The sequence below is a fragment of the Mustelus asterias genome, chromosome 19, assembly GCF_964213995.1.
Source record: "Mustelus asterias chromosome 19, sMusAst1.hap1.1, whole genome shotgun sequence".
NCBI lineage: Eukaryota > Metazoa > Chordata > Chondrichthyes > Carcharhiniformes > Triakidae > Mustelus > Mustelus asterias.
Window position 1 is genome coordinate 5,879,465 of NC_135819.1, and position 5,078 is coordinate 5,884,542.

Here is a 5,078-nt window from a genome sequence, read left to right on the forward strand (position 1 = left end):
CGCCCATCCCTCCACCATTACCCTCTGCTTCCTACCATCAATTCAATTGTATATCCAATTTGCCAGCTCTCCCTGGATTCCATGTGATCTAACCTTCTAGAGCAGCCTACCATGTGGAACTTTATCAAAGGCCTCGCTGAAGTCCATATAGACTATGTCTATCACCCTGCCCTCATCAACCTTCCTGGTCACTTCATCAGAGAACTCTAACAAATTTGTAAGGCATGATCTCCCATGCACAAAGCCGTGCTGACTACTCCTAATCAAACCCTGTCTTTCCAAATGTCTGTATATCTTATCCTTTAGAATCCTCTCTAGTAACTTACCCACCACAGATGTTAAGCTTACCGGTCTATAATTCCCAGGTTTTTCTTTGCAGCCCTTCTTAAATATGGGCACAACATTTGCTACCCTCCAGTCTTCTGGTACCTCACCTGTGGCTAACAATGATGCAATATCTCACCAGGGCTCCCGCAATTTCTTCTCTAGCCTCACACAGTATTCTTGGGTATACTTGGTCAAGGCCAGGAGATTTATCCACCTTCATACATTTCAATACGTCCATCACCTCCTCTAATGTAATGCAAACTGTCCCCAATATATTGCCACTAACTTCCCAGGTTCCCAAATCTTCATGTCTTTCTCTGTGGTAAATACAGAGGAGAAATATTCATTGAGAACCTCACCCATCACCTGAGATTCCACAGAAATGCATCCACTTTGGTTCTTTAGGGGTCCTATTCTATCTCTAGTTATTCTTTTTCCTTTAATATACTTAAAGAATCCCTTTGGATTCACCTTAATCCTCTCAGCCAAAGTTATCTCATGCCCCCTTTTTGCCCTCCTAATTTCCTTCTTGAGTATAGTCCTATATCCCCTGTACACTTCCAGGGAATCCCTTGATTCCAGCTGCTTGTACCTGAGGCATGCCTCCTTTTTCCTGACCAAAACCGCAATGTGTTTTGTCATCCAGTGTTCCTTACTCTGACCACCCTAACAGGAACATATAGACCCTAAACTCTAGCTATTTCACTTTTAAATGCCTCCCACTTGCCAGAGGTCCCTTTGCCCTCAAACGAGCTACTCCAATCAACCCTTGCAAGCTCCTGTCTAATTCCATCAAAATTCGCCTTGCTCCAATTTGGAACTTGCACATGTGGACCAGTTTTGTCCCTTTCCATAACTATTTTAAAATTAATTAACAAAGTAAATTATAATCCATTTGTTTCCATGTTTAAGAAAAGGTTTTATTCTTGTTGTTAAGACTAATTAGCGATCCTTTGACTGTTCCTCCACATTTGACAAAAAAAGTTAAATTAACGATCTTTTGATCTATTCTGAGATCTTCACATCCAGTTATAACACCAGCTGGGATTGTAATGCGAGGTAGACAGCCTTATTGGGGCTGGGCAGATGAAGGTAGAGAGTCCTTTAGGGATAGTATAGATTTTTTTTAGAGTTTCTGGAACAGGACATGTAAAGGGGAGGAGGGGTAATAAAAATATTGGAAACATTCAACTAGTCTAACAGCAACTGTTCTGAGGAAAATCATAGACCTCTGTAAACTCGGTTTCTTTCTCCAAAAATGCTGCCTGACCTGCTTGGCATTTCTAGCATTTTCTGTTTTTAATTTCAGATTCCAGCATCCACAGTATTTTGTTTTGATATATGAGTAATCCCAGTGGGGTAGCACAAATGGAGGGCAGTTTGGATGCATAGATTGACACAGGCCCTACGAGAAAGCATATGAAAGTAAATGAATGTGTTTGCTATTAGAGCAGTTGATTGAGTGACTCATCTCCTGATTCTGCAAAACCTTTAACCACCTACAAGGCACAATGCAGGGGTGGAATGGAATACTCTTCGCTTACCTGGATTAATGTAGCTCCAACAACACTGAAGAAGCTCGAAACCAGCCAGGACAAAGCAACCTGCTTGATAAGCACCCCATCCATCATTTTAAACATGCAGTCCCCTCATCACCTGCACATCATGGCTATACCATGAACCATCTACAAGATGCACCGCAGCTAGTTACCATGATTTTTTGACAGCATCTTCCAAACCTGCGATCTGTACCATATAGAAGAGTAAGAGGAGTAAGTCATGGGAACATCACCACCTCCCAAATTACACACCATCCCAACTTGGACATATATCAATATTTTTTCATCATCTCTGAGTCAAATCATGGAACTTCCTACCTAACAACACTGCAGAGTACTTTCACCACATGGACTGCAGCAATTCAGGAATGAGAGCAACTAGAGATGGACACTCACATTCCCAGAATGAATTTTAAAGGTAAGGGCTTCAGTGCCGTCAATTGGTGTTATACAAATTGTAAAACAGTAAATTGAACAATTTTCTCATTCTGGGGCTGTGGGAATTGTAATCTGCAATACAAAAATAAGAAGCCAGGGAAGTGTGGATTGGCACAGGCTGTTCTCTGGTAAGGATGTAAATGGAAAGTGGGAGGCCTTCAAAGGAGAAATTTTGAGAGTGCAGAGTTTGTATGTTCCCGTCAGGATTAAAGGCAAAGTAAATAGGAATAAGGAACCTTGGTTCTCGAGGGAGATTGTAACACTGATTAAGAGGAAGAGAGAGTTGTATGAAATGTACAGGCAGCAAGGAACAGACCAGATGCTCGAGGAGTATAAAAAGTGCAAGAAGCTATTTAAGAGGGAAATCAGGAGGACTAAAAGAAGACATGAGGTTGCTTTGGCAGACAGAGTGAAGGAAAATCCAAAGAGCTTCTATAGGTATGTTAGGAGCAAAAGGATAGTGAGGGATAAAATTGGTCCTCTTGAAGACCAGAGTGGTAGACTGTGTATGGAACCAAAAGAGATGGGGGAGATACTAAATGGTTTTTTTGCATCCGTATTTACTGAGGAAACGGGCATGGAGTCTACGGAAATAGGGCAAACTGGTAGGGAGGTCATGGAACCTTTACAGATTAAAGGGGAGGAGGTGCTCGCTGTCTTGAGGCAAATCAGAGTGGATAAATCCCCAGGACCGGACAGGGTATTCCCACGGACCTTGAGGGAAGCTAGTGTTGAACTTGCAGGGGCCCTGGCAGACATATTTAAAATGTCAGTATTCACGAGGGAGGTGCCGGATGATTGGAGGGTGGCTCATGTTGTTCCGTTGTTTAAAAAAGGTTCCAAAAGAAATACGGGAAATTATAGGCCAGTAAGTTTGACGTTGGTGGTGGGCAAGTTATTGGAAGGTGTGATAAGGGATAGGATCTACAAATATTTGGATAGACAGGGACTTATTAGGGAGAGTCAACATGGCTTTGTGCGTGGTAGGTCATGTTTGACCAATCTATTAGAGTTTTTCGAGGAGGTTACCAGGAAAGTGGATGAAGGGAAGGCGGTGGATGTTGTCTACCTGGATTTCAGCAAGGCCTTTGACAAGGTCCCTCATGGGAGGTTAGTTAGGAAGGTTCAGTCACTAGGTATACATGGGGAGGTAGTAAATTGGATTAGACACTGGCTCAATGGAAGATTGGATTTATGTCACATTATCAGTAACCCCCACAGCTTGCCTCCTGGGCTTGCAGAATCTCACTAGCTGTTCTGTCTGGAGACAATACACATCTCTTTAACCTGTGTTTAATGTTCCCTCCACCCACATTGTCTGTACCTTAAGACCTGGCTGGCTGTAGGATTCGCATTCTAATCAGTATTCTGCAACTTGATTTTGTCTGTCTGCACTGTTTGAGAGCACATTTCCACTCCATCTGACGAAGGAGCAGTGCTCCGAAAGCTTATGGTATTTGTTACCAAATAAACCTGTTGGACTTTAACCTGGTGTTGTGAGACTTCTTTCAGTGGAAGAAGCCAGAGAGTGGTTGTGGAGGATTGCTTCTCTGAGTGGAGACCTGTGACTAGTGGTGTGCCGCAGGGATCGGTGTTGGGTCCATTGTTGTTTGTCATCTATATCAATGATCTGGATGATAATGTGGTAAATTGGATCAGCAAGTTTGCTGATGATACAAAGATTGGAGGTGTAGTGGACAGTGAGGAAGGTTTTCAAAGCTTGCAGAGGGATTTGGACCAGCTAGAAAAATGGGCTGAAAAATGGCAAATGGAATTTAACGCAGACAAGTGTGAGATATTGCACTTTGGAAGGACAAACCAAAGAAGAACGTACAGGGTAAATGGTAGGACTCTGAAGAGTGCAGTTGAACAGAGGGATCTGGGAATACAGGTACAGAATTCCCTAAAAGTGACGTCACAGGTGGATTGGGTCGTAAAGAGTGCCTTTGGTACATTGGCCTTTATAAATCGGAGTATCGAGTATAAAAGTTGGAGTGTTATGGTAAGGTTATATAAGGCATTGGTGAGGCCGAATTTGGAGTATTGTGTACAGTTTTGGTCACCTAGTTACAGGAAGGATGTAAATAAGATTGAAAGAGTGCAGAGAAGGTTCACAAGGATGTTGCCGGGACTTGAGAAGCTGAGTTACAGAGAGAGATTGAATAGGTTGGGACTTTATTCCCTGGAGTGTAGAAGAATGAGGGGAGGTTTGATAGAGGTGTATAAGATTTTGATGGGTATAGATAGAGTGAATGCAAGCAGGCTTTTTCCGCTGAGGCTAGGGGAGAAAAAAACCAGAGGGCATGGGTTAAGGGTGAAAGGAGAAAAGTTTAAAGGGAATATTAGGGGGGGCTTCTTCACGCAGAGAGTGGTGGGAGTATGGAATGAGCTGCCGGATAAAGTGGTAAATGCTTTTAACATTTAACATTTTTAACATTTAAGAAAAACTTGGACGGGTTCATGGATGAGAGGGGTGTGGAGGGATATGGTCCAAGTGCAGGTCAGTGGGACTAGGCAAAAAATGGTTCAGCACAGACAAGAAGGGCCAAAAGGCCTGTTTCTGAGCTGTAATTTTCTATGGTTCTATGGTTCTAAACAGCAATAAATAAAGATTTATAAAAACAATTAATATTAAATGGGCATTATACAACTGGCAGGTTTTCACATTAGCTGGAATCTTGTGCTGCTACTGGCAGTAGGAAATGAGGCAGATGGGCACATTCGACACTACAACAAGGTTCCAGCCCAAGTTTC